The sequence below is a fragment of the Balaenoptera acutorostrata genome, chromosome 3 (assembly GCF_949987535.1).
Source record: "Balaenoptera acutorostrata chromosome 3, mBalAcu1.1, whole genome shotgun sequence".
NCBI lineage: Eukaryota > Metazoa > Chordata > Mammalia > Artiodactyla > Balaenopteridae > Balaenoptera > Balaenoptera acutorostrata.
This window is the reverse complement of record NC_080066.1, coordinates 36947764-36961838: the sequence shown is the minus strand read 5'-3', so window position 1 is coordinate 36961838 and position 14075 is coordinate 36947764. Positions and strand designations below refer to the sequence as shown.

Sequence of the window (14075 nt, the reverse complement as noted above, 5' to 3'; positions counted from 1 at the left end):
CACTGACTCCCTTTCCAACACTGTTCATGCCAAAAATTTTTCTGAGAATAAAGTTTTCTAATTAATCAGATATTTTTAGTTAATAGCACTGGTCTTGAACATTTTGTTTTTTTACCTATTATACAGCAAAATAAAGTAATATATTTAGATATCCCAAAAAAAGTGGTTCTGAGACGTACTTTGGCAATTTGGTCTAAATTTTTTAGTAAGTAATAAAGCTGAATAAAACCTCTTTAGCATGTACACTCAGGATTTTGAGGATACTGTTTACCACAATTTTTGAACGGCACTTATATGACTACCCACTCAGAAAAATGTCATTCAGACCAAGATAAGGAAATGTTACAGTTTCCCCTAATGAATTGATATGTTTTCCTTACATTATGGGAAAATGTAAATCTAGCCAAGTTTCCATGTTTGCTTTAGTCTCCTGGTCACTCAAAGCCAGTTTCTGTTTGAATTTCAATGGCTCTACAGCTGTTAAGAAATGCTTCTCTAACTTTCTCCTTGGTCCTTGCTTGTCCATTCTTAATTAAACTTCCACCTCAAGTCTTCTGTGCAAGAATGTAAGGAATAAAAATTTATCAGGTTGATCCATATGAAGTTGTCAATATCCTACCTTTTCTGACCAACAAAATGACAGTGTCACATAGTCTAATATTTCATAAATACTAAAAACCTGCTAGGTCAGATGTTGAGATTACTGAAATATGTAAAACATAACCCATGCCCTAGGGAGAACGAGGTAATTGGGAGAAAGAAAGAAAACCAGCTAGGTAAGTGGAGATCAAGGTAAGTACAAAATACTACAGAAGACATGAGTATATTTAAGGTACCTGGAATGGTTTAACAATTCAGACTTTTAAGCTAGGGATTAATGAAAAAGCAGAATTTCAATAAGCAAGTCTGAAGAAGAACATAATAGACAAAGAACAAGCACAGAGTGGATACAGAACACAGTAAATTCAAGGAAAGGGAGTGCAGGAACAAGACTGGGCAGGGAGGCTCACCAGGAATAAAGGAGATAAGGCTGCAGGTCCTTATCTGCAGAAAGAGACCAGATACAATACTCAAGATACCACCTCCTCTTCATTCATGATCTCACTTCCCTCTTTCTTCTCCACTGGTTCCTTCCCATTAGTCTGTAAGTATGCTCAAGCCTCTCTCACCTTAAAAAAAACACATCTTCCTTGACTTAAAACATTCTGTTAAGCCACTGCCTTCTTCCTTTTGCTGTACCACCAATCTTTTAGAAAATATGCTATATTTACTTCTGAACCTCCTGTTCATCCTTCCTCTCAACCCATAATATCCTGCCAGCATGTCCTTCTCCCCCCAAAAGAAACTACATTAATGACTTGAGTTGCCAAACCCAACCGATACTTCAAATCTATCTTACTTGACTGACATCTTTGGGTATCTGATCCTCAGCTACTCTCCACTCATTTAATTCAGGAACCACTTTCTCCTGGCTCTCCCTTTACTTTTCTGGTTATTCTTCAGTTTCTACAGAATGCATTTAATGCCCAATATTCTTTTCGCTCTATAGACTCAGTCTGGAAAAGGAAATACTACAATTTCCAGGACAGGTTTATGAGAACATTAAGGGAATATTTAATACCAAGACTGCTCAAGAATACATAAAACACATGGTCACTGTAACTGTAGCTCTTGTCACACTTACCTGTCAAACTGTTTGCTGTATACATAGCTAGCTCTGCATTTGATAAACTGTAAGATCTTTCAAGGCCTTTATCGAAATAGCACCCAACATAATATCTACTAAATTTGCAGGCACTCAATACAGATACCACAGGAAAGGCAGACCCATATTATATTCCTTTCATAGGTATTTTTACCACCTCCATCACAACCTCCATAAATTGTAGTGACTCTTAATTGTTAAGACAAGAACAAAACCAATATTCACTCATCAATTCTCTCTCTTTTCACTGTCAAAGCTCTTGGCCACTCAAAGTCATTTCAGGATTTGGGATTTTAAGTTTGGAGCAGAGACGATTCCACATGAACAAAAAACAAGGAACCCACGAACAATATGACCTCGTGCTTGGGGACCCAAAGATTACAATTGTATTTACTGATTACATTCTCACCATACACCAGGAGCCATTCTGGGGACAGAGGATAAATAAGACAGCCCCAGCTCCCAAGGAATTAGTCTAATGGGAACACAAGCACATAAACAAGTAAGTTATATGCTATATCGTAAGCCTAATAAACATACATAGAAATTAGAAAGGATAGTAGGTAAGTAAAAAGGTTAAAAGGTTTTGTCAAACAGGCATATTAGGGATGGGAAGGGCATTCTAGGCAAAAACAGTAACATGTACAAAGGCAAAAAGGTACGAAACAGAGGAATACTTTTAGGCAACCAGAAGTACACTATTACTAGAATTTTAAATGCAAGGGATACTATCCTATGACCCAGCAATTGCACTCATTCTCCTCCATGCAAGAGAAATGAATACATAGGAGGATAAAAAAAGGTACGTCCAAGAACAGTCACATAGTTTCATTATTATACTCAAAATCTGAAAAGAAACAAAAATTAATGCTTGTTGCATTAGTGGTCCCCAAGACCACCCCCAGGTTCAATGATTTACAAGGACAACTCACAGGAGTCAGTATTCAGGCGTATTCAGCATATATTCAGTCAGAAAATACAGAGCAAAACCAGTAAAGGGAAGAAGCACATGGGGCAAACCCTGGGGGAAACCAGGTGCAAGTTTCTAAGGTTTTTCTTCCCAAACGGGTCACAGAGGACATGCTTAATTCCCCCAGCAACAAACTGTCACAACACTTGTGAAATGTTGCCAACTAAAGAAGTTTGGCACCCAGGGATTTTACTGAGGGCTGGTCACATAGGCAGCCTCTGTCTGTAATATACAAAAATTCGAGACTCCAAGAGGAAAGCAGATGTTCAACACAAACCATATTACTATACCTAAACCATATTACTAAACTTAAAGCTAATGATTTACTATACCTAATATAGTTTATGTATAGTAAATCATTCTTACCAGTTCTTGGAATGGTGGGAACTCAAAATCCAAGTTCCCAGACACCAGCCAAAGGACAGCAGTGAGACCTGCTATGTTAACTCTTTTCTGCACACCCATAAGCATAAGTATGTCTAAATTGTTCACATCTGTAACATGTAAGATGGATAATTATTCACATCTCTAATGTAGTACTGTAGAGCAAAAACAAACAAAACTTCTGTACTACACTCCAACTTACAGAAACCTCACAGACACTAAATTGTGGGGGGAAAAACAAGGCCAAACTCAAGAGTACATGCTACATGATTTCATTTATAAGAAGTTAAAAAACAGGCAAAGCCAACTGATGAAATCAGAACAGTATTTAACTCTGTGTGTGTGTGTGTGTGTGTGTGTGTGTGTGTGTGTGTGTGTGTGGAGAGGGGGAGGGATATAGAGTGGAAAGGGCACAAAGGAACCTTACAGAGTGTTGGAAATGTTCTGCATCTTGATTTGTGATATATAAAAATAATAAACATAAATAAGTAAAAATACATAAAACTATATAAACATGTAAAAATTGATCAAGCTATACACTAACACTAGTGCCTTTTACTGCATGTATGTTACTACTCAATTTTTAAAAAGTTCAAGGAATAGACCAGTAGGGCTCAAACTTGGCCACTAAGCTGAAGTCAGACCATGACAGACTTTATACACTAAGGAACTGGACCTTATTCTGTGGCAGTAGTTCTCAAAGCAGGGTCTGTGTACCCACCCTTGTCAAAGCTTTTTTCATAATTCTAAGATATCAATTTATTTTTCCACTGTGTTGACATTTGCACCGATGATACAAAAGCAATAGGAGTAGGTAAATCTGGCACCTTAGCAGAAATCAAGGCAATGTCAATAAACTGTAGCAAAAGTTATTGTATTCCTTATGGTATGAATTCCCAGAAAAAGCCAGATTTACAATGTCCTTGGGTAAACAGTAAAACTTTTATTAAATCTCGACCCTTGAGTACATGCCTTTAATATTCTCTGAGACACAGGACTTCCCTGGTGGTGCAGTGGTTAAGAATCCACCTGCCAATGCAGGGGACATGGGTCAAGCCCTGGTCCGGGAAGATCCCACATGCCGCGGAGTAACTAAGCCCATGCACCACAACTACTGAGCATGCGCTCTAGAGCCCATGAGCCTAGAGCCCATGCTCCACAACCTCAAGGAGAAGCCCACACACCGCGACGAAGAGTAGCCCCAGCTCGCCACATCTAGAGACAGCCCGCACGCAGCAATGAAGACCCAACACAGCCAAAAAATAATTTAAAAAAAAAATTTTTTTTAAGTATTTGTGATTGAGTTTCAAGAAGAATTAGCCTCTTCTTTTTCCCATGAAATATTTTTTGTAATACCTGAAGAAACAACTGACATACTATGGTTATCAATTTTGGGTATTTGGCAAACATTCTCTTGAAAACAAAGTAAGCCAGTAGCTTCAAAAGATAAATCACTGTCAGTATCTGTTGCTAATGATAAAATTTGAACTTGGAAGAAAAAAAGAATTCTGGAAAAACTGTATTTGCCACCACTTGAACTTGACACCTTCCTCAATACTTTAAGTCTTTTCTGATGAGACTGGTGGTGCTATTAACCAGTGGTCAACATTTGCAATACTGCACAACTCAGTGAACCAACATTTGTCAAATGATTAAAACATGATGTTACAAAATCAGACATGGGTAGATGACATCCAAAGTGCAAAAGAGACCAATGCATTTTAACATAACAGAGCATGAAGAGTACATCCATACGGCTTCAGATTTCATGTTGCAACTAAAGTTGGACCTTTATATCCTTGGGTTCCTCATCTGCAGATTCAGCTAACCACAGAGTAAAAATATTAGGGGAAAATATTCCAGAAAGTTCCAAAAAGCAAAAGCTGATTTTGCCATGCACTGGCCAACTATTTAATTGGCATTTATGTTGTATTTACAATTACTTACATAGTATCAGGTACTGTAAGTAATCTAGAGATGATCTGAGGTATATGAAAGGATTGCGTGGGTTATAAACAAATACTATGTGATTTTACATAGGCAACTAGAGCATCCCGGATTTCCGGATTTTGGTATCCATGGGGGGTCCTGGAACCAATCCCCCATGGATACTGAAGGACAACTGGAATCTTTAAGAAGTTACCACTTGTTGGCGCCAAAGAGGAATAGCCAAATCACCTGAAAAGGCTATTAAAATATTTCTCCTCTTCCAACTACATATCTATGTGAGACCAAATTTTCCTCATATACATCTACCAAAACAACACATGGCAACAGATTACAGAGGCTGACAACAAAATCCAGCTTCTATTAAATCAGATACTAAAAAGGTAACAAATGTACAGAAAAATGCTCACTTTTCTCAGTTATTTTTTGTTTCGGAAAATACAATTGTTAATATGTAATAGATTTGTTATTTTTAAATGACTAATGGATAAATTTATTTTCAGTTTAAATTTCTAATGGATAAATATTAACAGATATGATTCACATGCACAAAGGCTCCTGAGGTCCTCAAAATTTTAAGAGTATAAAGGAATCCTGAGATGAAAATGTTTGAGAACCACTGCCTCATAGAATAGGTGATCAAATTTGCACTTTTCAAAGACCTTATAAGAACATCTCGGCAGGAATGCAAACATCCTGAAAGGCTCAAGAAACGTCTGTAAGATTTGATAGGGCAAAATTAATTTGCTAAAAGAAGAGTTTCAGAACAGAATGTGTGAGAGGGAAGAGGATCCTATGATGTCAGATCTCAAGGATTTAAGAGATGAATAAAGGGTGAGGCAGTAAAGATTGAGGGGGGCAGGTTACTCTGTACAAAAGCTTGATGGGGAAGCTAAGAAACGCCAGTGAGGCTGGTTGCTGAAGGGGCTATTGTACTAGGAAAGGTCTAAACATGAGAGAGAGATGACCATGTTTACAGACAGAGATAAAAGATGTGGCAGGGGGCTTCCCAGGTGGCGCAGTGGTTGAGAATCTGCCTGCCAATGCAGGGGACACGGGTTCGAGCCCTGGTCTGGGAAGATCCCACATGCCGTGGAGCAACTGGGCCCGTGAGCCACAATTACTGAGCCTGCGCATCTGGAGCCTGTGCTCTGCAACAAGAGGCCGCGATAGTGAGAGGCCCGCGCACCGTGATGAAGAGTGGCCCCCACTTGCCGCAACTAGAGAAAGCCCTCACACAGAAACGAAGACCTAACACAGCCATAAATAAATAAATAAAATTTTAAAAAAAATAAAAATGGATACCATTTAAAAAAAAAAAAAAGATGTGGCAGGGACAACTGACCAAGAGGTCCTGAGGGTATGAGAGAAGATGGACACCAAGACACAAAACTGCTCTTTGAATAGGGAGGAGGACAATCCTTCAATAACTGGCAAAGAGGGACGGTAAAGGAAGCTAAGTCCAACTGGAGAGGGCAAGAAAAGGGCCTATATAACCAACCGTCCAGACCTTCCAGTTTCTTTTGTTCGTCACAAAAATTTATGAGCTTGTCTCAGTCTCATTACAAAGAAAAAGACATGCTTAGCAAAACTGAAAATCGTTCCCCAAGTCAACCAGGTTAACAGGGCACTAGTACTCAAATCAGGATCCCAGCCTGGCTCTGCTCTTCCTTCTGCATCAAGGCAGCCTGAAAAACGAGAGGAGGAGAGGAGAGACCAGGTCAGGGAACTGCTCTGTGACAACTCTGAAGCTGTGGGGGGAGCCTCTTACAAGGGCAGGGAAATACTGTTCTCAGCTTCATCTGACACATTCAGAAGTTTTAGCATTAAGAGAGCCTCCCAAACTCAGGCAGGGCAACATGAGCAGGAAAAGCAGCAGGATGGTGGAGCTGGCATAAGCTCCTGACCGGCAGAGGCAAATTCAGCCTCTTCCAAGTCCAAAAATCCAAAGGAAGTTTGAGTTTCATTTTTAAATTCCTGTATTAAATCAGCAACACCTCATTATTTATTCCGTGGAGAGGTGTGCGGGGGATTAGAAAGGATACAGGAAAATACCCTCTCATCCAGAGCTCACTATTCAGCTTGGGAGATACAACCGCCCATTAAGACCCAAGGACCAGGGCTTCCCTGGTGGCACTGTGGTTAAGAATCTGCCTGCCAATGCAGGGGACACGGGTTCGAGCCCTGGTCCGAGAAGATCCCACATGCCGCGGGGCAACTAAGCCAGTGCACCACAACTACTGAGCCTGCGCTCTAGAGCCTAGAGCCCGCGCTCCGCAACAAGAGAAGCCACCGCAATGAGAAGTCTGCACACCGCAACGAAGAGTAGCCCCCACTCGCCACAACTACAGAAAGCCCGTGCGCAGCAACAAAGACCCAACGCAGCCAAAAATAAAAAAGACCCAAGGACCGCAGGTCTGAGAAATGTGTCTGGGAACAATAAGACCATTACTATGGCACAGCTCCACACAGAGTGGTAGGTGTTGAATAGGCAGGAATAACTAAGAAAGAAGATAGGAAAAGCAGACGGAAAATATTCATCCAAGGGAGACCTGAACTAGTGGTAGCAATGGGAATGGAGAACGGATAAAAGGATGTTACAGGGGTTAAGGGAGACAAGAGTTAGATCACATCAAGGCTTTATTGTTACAGAAACTGGGGAGAGGTTTCCAAACAAAAGCTACAAGTATGTATTTACCTAGCATCCATCTGTACTGGGGCCTTCAGGGTTAAAAAAAAAAATTAAAACAAAAAAACACCCAAACACAGTTCTTTCCCCCAAGAGGACACCAGACCCTAGTCAGAAAAAAACTAACTAGTAATTGGGTGGAAGGGACAGAATTAGATTAGCCCCAGAGGATGAGGAAAAGGAAGAAATTGGTAGTTTTGAGATCTAGGTTTAATATGCCTCAGACAGACACATTCATTCAGTAGGCTAATCAGAACTATGGTTCTTGAGAACAATCAGGGCAAAAAGAGCTCAACTTAAAACTTGACCTGGTGCTATAGGAACACACAGGCCCTCTGTAAAAGACAAAAATGAGCCAACAGAATGAGCCACGAGGAATGTGGCATCCACGGGGAGGAGGAGGAAGCCTGTGAGTGCCAGGACAAGAAAAGATCAGAGAAAAGAAGAAAAACTAGGAAGCCCCAGAGTCTTAGGAACCAAGTAGAAATTTTAAGTAAAATGAGATAATGAGAGATCAATATAACAAAGAGCAAGGTGCATGAATTCCAGAAATATCACTAGTCTGGAAATAAAGAGACCTGGGTTCCAGTTTTGGCTCTATCATCCTCTCACTGTATAAATAACCATTTTTCGTTCTAAGCTTAATTCTCCTCATCCGTGAACATACTGAGACACTATAATCCAGGCTTGGTGTCAACTCCCAAGTTATACCTGGGAGGCAGACAGGTCTCCAACACCTCCTGAGCTTCAAAACAATTCCAAAATTACAGCTTAAAAAAGTCTCACGAGAAAGGGCAGACTCAGGAGACAGATGGTGTCAGAGCCAGAAGCCAGGAGCACAAAGCCAGAATGCAGAGAGCACAGGTGTTAAGTAGCAAGAGATTAAGTGTTCTGTCAAAAGACACAAAGAAACCCAACCTGCCCTTCAAGGTAACTGCTTTCCTTCAACAAGAGGAGAGCTACTCCCACACCTTTATCAAAGAAAACTTCAGGCCACAGCGCTAAACCTGTCAGGATGGTACGTTTGTCAGCATATTATGCTGGCCAAGAATAAAGAAACCAGTCACACTATTATAGTCAAGTTACTCCCAGAATCAGCAGCTACACGCAACTGTGACCCATTTCTGGCACGCAAATCAATCTTTAGACCTGCCCTCTGGGAATTCTCCAATTACCTCAAGGAAAGTCATCACAAAATGCCTTAAAAATCAAAAGGGTACTCTAACCATACAGGAATATTGAAAAGTGAAGCAGAATTCAAAGGCTATCCATGCCTAAGTGTTCTTCTGCACCGCTGAAAGCAAAGCTCAACCCTATTTAATCAGGAATATTCCCCCCACACCTGTGTTACTTAAAAACACATTATATATTGAGTAGACAAAATAGTTCCTAACAAGAATCTTTTTAAATCCCAATAACAAAACTCTGAAAATTTTGTGTACAATGCAAATTTAACACTCTCCAATTTGAATACTGACTTCTTATTCCAAGTCAGGTTATTTCCCTATGAAAAACATGAAATGTTATACATATTTTGTACTTTTTAGTTCAATCTTTTCAGCCAGTTGACTGTAACTGAAAAATGCCTTGTTTTGGGGGGTCCTATCTTCAACATAAAAACTTTCAACACCTGGAATCTGTGTGCTTACAGAAGATGACAAGCTCTCATACACAGGTATGACTAAAATCAGGCTCCAACAATGGCAGGAAAGAAAAAGGGCATTTTCAAAGCTGCAGTATGTGGGGCAAAGGAGGCGGGGTCAGCAGTATCCAAATACTGAAAGGATGCACGCAATGCGTCTTGGTTTTAACTCAAACAACAGAGAGAAGCAAAAATTCTTTATGTAACTTCCTCCACTCCAACCTCTTAAGTCCAACCCTCTTCCTATCCCTCATCCCCTACCCCCAGGCTTTCTGGCAAGTTCTCCCCAGAGTCAGTACAGCTTAGATACTGCCTAGGAAAAGCAGATTTGCAGAACAGGATGGGATTAGTAGAGCTCTTCCATATGAGAGAAAATAATTTGTTATTTGATCCCATGATTCTTTTACTGCCTCCACCACTAGCTACTGAAGACAGCAGCCTAAACACTAATATCTGGATTTGGTATGCATTTCTATCCCAAACTTCAAGCCAGAAGTACTACCCACTAATTAATCTGCCCTTTAAACAAACACCTAACAATTTTAGGGAACATTTAGCTGAAAACAATGAATGGAAAACTTTGCACAGATATTACCTAGCATATAAACACTAAAATACCAGCAGAGAGCTACTTTAGTCATCTCACGATTCCCCTTCACCAAATTCACAAACACTGAACTCGCAGCTGAGACCCTGGCCTGTAAAGGTAGCTAAAGCAGCAGCTGGAGACAAGTAACATTTTAAAGTTTCCATCTTTCCAAAAACTTTCCAGACCACAGGTAAAAAAATTTTTCTGGTGTGTATTTGAGTCTGCATTCTCAATGAAATATTCCTTTGACAACATATCTGAATATGCTCAATTCCTTATGCTTTAAAATCCTTTAGGAATAAGATACAGAAATAAAGGGACATATCCCTTTACATCTGCTAGCGTGGATTATACACTGCTAAGATTCTAAGTGTTGCCCAGAATGAAACCCCAGCTCCTTAGTCCTGGTGCAGGGCTCTTTTATGCCCTGGGAGCTTATCCCAGATTTTACCACATACTGCTAAAACCCTTATTAATTCTGCCTGGAAATCTAAAAGACAGAATTATGGAAATTTTAGCTAAGAGAAAAAAGGTGAGATTTAATAAGCCCCATTCTACTTTCACAGGTCTTACAAAACCGTAATTCCAAATATGCCTAGTCTCAGAAGGAAAATGTTGCTGAAATTTAACTGTCCTGAAAGAGGACAGTCTTTTGTGCAGAGGTCTGGGAAGGTCACCCCCACAGTGGGAGGAGCCTGACTTCTCCAGACCTCTGGCTCTCTCAGAATCAGCTAACTGCTCTGACACACATTATGGAATGATAGACACAGCACATTCCTCCTGACATCAACACTGCTGTGCTAACGCTCAGAAGACCCACACTGACTTCCACAGCAACCAGAGATTCCCTCCAATGCAGTTAAGGCTCACTTTGCCTATGAATGTGACCAGCCCATAGACCACTGCATTTCTATACAATGCACACCACCAATAACCCCTTGACCCCTCTGACATACAGAAACACATAATACCATAAGTTCAGCTACGGCACCAGAAAGACCTAGACTCACACTGGTTTTATCACTTGATAGCCTCCTGACTTGATTTCTAAGCCTGTTTCATCATCTGCAAAATAGGGAGGAAATCTAAAAGGGATGTTTTAAGACAAAGACCCCAAACTAGCCCTCAGGTTGAATCCAATCTTCAGAGACTTTGATCCATCCAGTGTTTTCAATTTTTTAATTGCTACGTGTAAAAAACAGAGATTGGCAGCTTAACTAGGAAAGAAGTCAAAGGTCCATGAACTCTGGGCCCACACTTTTGCATGGCCAAGAACCAGCTACTGACTCTCCTTTAAGCAAATTCCGTAGTTCAGTAGGCACTACTCTTCTTTACTTTCTTTCCATTTATTCATTTATGTTACCTCAGGCCCCTGTAGGGATTTGGGTTTGTAACCCATTTTAAGGATTAAAAACAAAATAAATAGCTTGGTGACCCCTGAAAAAACTTACAAAGACAGCTATTATCATTAACCTCTTAACAAGTTAGGTGTTGAGCGTGGAATCGCACTACTTTTATCACCTTTCTCCACTTACTGACTCACAGACACTGGTACTGGTACCACAGGAAAGACAAGACCACAGAAACATTCCTGCACCAAGTGCCTAAGGCTCAATCCAAACTGCTCATGTTTCCATGGTCACTCGCCACACGCCTTCGCTCTCCAACCTCCTGCCGGCTGTACAGGCCAGCACAGTTCCCCTTCCCCACAGGGGAGCCTGGGCCAGCGGGATGTTTATAAGACAACCCTCGGGAGGCGGGCTGGCAAGTATTTCTATACTATAAAGACTGACTTAATATAGGGTAGTCAACTTCCTAATCCTAGTTCTATAAACCGAGCACGTACTGCCAGACCACTCCTCAAGTTTAAATTACATCACTGTGGCAAAAGCCAAACTCTGCAGCAACGGGCTCTGGGAATACAGTGCAGCTCAAAGCGCGCTCAACGAGGGTGCCCCAAGACCCGCGGTCAGCCCTTAACTCTAGAGTCCTGAGGGGCTCCGACAGCCCTGAGCTCCACGGAGCTCCAGAAGCAGAATTTCCTTCCACTCCCCTTCTACCTACGATAAAAACCATTCAACCAACCAGGAAAACCACCACCAGCCTGAAGTTTCCAAGGTTTCCTTCTGCCTGTTGGGAATTCATTTTTGTTTTTAACCCAGCCTGTGTCCCTAAGCGCAAACAGAACCTGAGCCTAAGGGTGCAAACTATCCTCAGGAGACGCACACTTCCAGCTAGCACATGTCAGCACCGTCACCTGAGGGGCAGACCAGAGGCAGGCGGTACACCTGTGGATACCAGCAAAACCCCTCACCCCTCGCCCAGCAGTTTACTCAGGTGCCAGCGAGAGAGCGAGGCAGCAGATCGGTAGCCAGGGAGACCAAAGGAGGCAGTTGCCCACGAAATGCAGCGCTAAGCAGAGCCGGGCCTGCGGGGTGGGGTGGGGGAGGGGGGGTCACAGCCGGCACCCCCGGCTCTGAGCGCTGTCGTGGAGTTTTCGTGCTTCCCACTTGCCTCGCGAGCGCAATCCTAGCAGAGGACCGCTTGCACTGTGCAAAATGCCACCAAAAAATAACCCGTGCAGGCGAGGACGTGCTCCAGAGCGCAAGTGTCCGCTCGGGCTTTCTCAGTCCTGTGGGCGGCGCCGGGCCACTTACAAGGACCCTGGCCTGCCCGAGCCCTCTGGGAATGACGCAAAAAAGTCAGGGTCGACTTGACTGCAGACAACACCCACGCGAAAAAAAAACCGGGGAATGACGCCAAGTGGGACAACCAAAGGCGAGTAACCTTTTCTTGGTCTGAGTGCCCCCCTCCCCGCCCCGGGGGCTCAGGGCAGGCACGGGCCTTTCCAACCCGCGGGCTGACCAGGCGAAGCAACCAGGCTGTGCCCCCAGCCACTGCTCCGCCAAACCCGAGACCAGCGCTGGGCCCGCGCCAACCCCCACCCGAGTCTGGGAACCTGGTCCGGTCCTGGGCTGAGAAAATGACAAAGCCAAGGCCACACGCACGCTTCTCCGCTGTCAGAGAACTCGGGGTGGGGAAACCCGAAGCTGGCGCGACTTAGGTCGGCTCCACGGCTGGGGCACCTCCGCGGCCTGCAGGACCCCCGCCCATGCCCCCAGGACCCACCTCTGAGCCGCGGGGCTCCCCAGCGCGAAGCCGCTTTGCACGTGCCGGCCACCCTCCAGCGCCCGACCCTACCTAGCCAACCCCGCCCCAGAACTCCAGCTCCTACGCCTAACGAACGTGTGAAGCCACGTGACCTCACGGGCCAGAGAAGCGCGCGCGGGCGGCACGAGGGGCCTAATCCCTCCGCCTTAAAGGAGACGCGCCCACCGCCGTCGTGGCGCTCTCCCTTGACCCGAGGCCCAGCGCAGGGGTCTACGCCGCCAGCAGCCCCGCCCCGCCCCGGCCGCCCTCCCCCGCTGCCCACTGGGTACGAACGAAATTCGCGGGGGACGCTGCGAGGCGCGTGAGCTCCCAGCGCCGGTGGCTTCGGCTCTCACGTGCGACGGCTGCGGGAGAAGCAAATGTTCCGGGCGCGGGGGCGCCCTTCCGTCCGGTCTGCTCCCGTCTGGACAGACACTCGAGGCCAACGGGAGTCTGCAACGCAGCTCGGAGGCCCCAGCAGCCGCCCCCGGAGGACCGCGGCGCCTTTAAGCCCAAAGGCCCTGAGTCACGAGGAGGCTCCCTACCCCCCCCTTCGCCACACACCCCTCCACGAGGCCCCACGCTCGCGGGCACGTGACCCGCGCCCCGCCCGGGACTTGCGCGCACGGGTGGGGCGGGAGAGGAGGGTACCGCGGACCGGCCGAGGTTGCGCGCGGACCGTTAGCTGCCGCGGCGCGGACCGCGGCCCCGCCCAGCCCCGCCCGGGCGGGCGGCGAGCAGCTCTTACCAGCGGGAACGCCATGGGGCTGGCGTGGCCCAGCGGGACGGACGGACCGGCCGGCAGGCGGCTGGCCGGCGCGGCGAGGGACGCGCAGACACGTGGGCACTATTTTTGCAGCGAGCCGCGCACAGCGCCGCAGCCGGGGCCGCTTATAAAGCCCCGCGGAGCTGCCCCCTCCCTCCCCCGCCGGCCGGATGCGAAGCACCTGTGTCGGCCCCGCCCGGGGCCCCGCCCCTTCCAGCAGGCCCGGCGGAGGG

At 44.9% G+C, this 14075-nt stretch overlaps 1 protein-coding gene across 3 annotated transcripts in view; it reads right to left on the bottom strand.

The window, feature by feature from the left end:
• Positions 1-13586, bottom strand: part of CPEB1 (cytoplasmic polyadenylation element binding protein 1) — a 96667-nt gene extending 83081 nt beyond the window's left edge. Inside the window, exon 1 of one of the 3 annotated variants that reach the window (XM_057544568.1) lies at positions 13371-13586. The gene's annotated coding sequence lies outside the window, so the exon portion shown is untranslated. Of the gene's footprint in view, positions 1-13055; positions 13102-13370 lie in introns of those variants that run through there. The other 2 variants (XM_007194275.2, XM_057544569.1) reach the window with 2 other exon arrangements.
• Between the last annotated feature and the right edge of the window lie 489 nt (positions 13587-14075).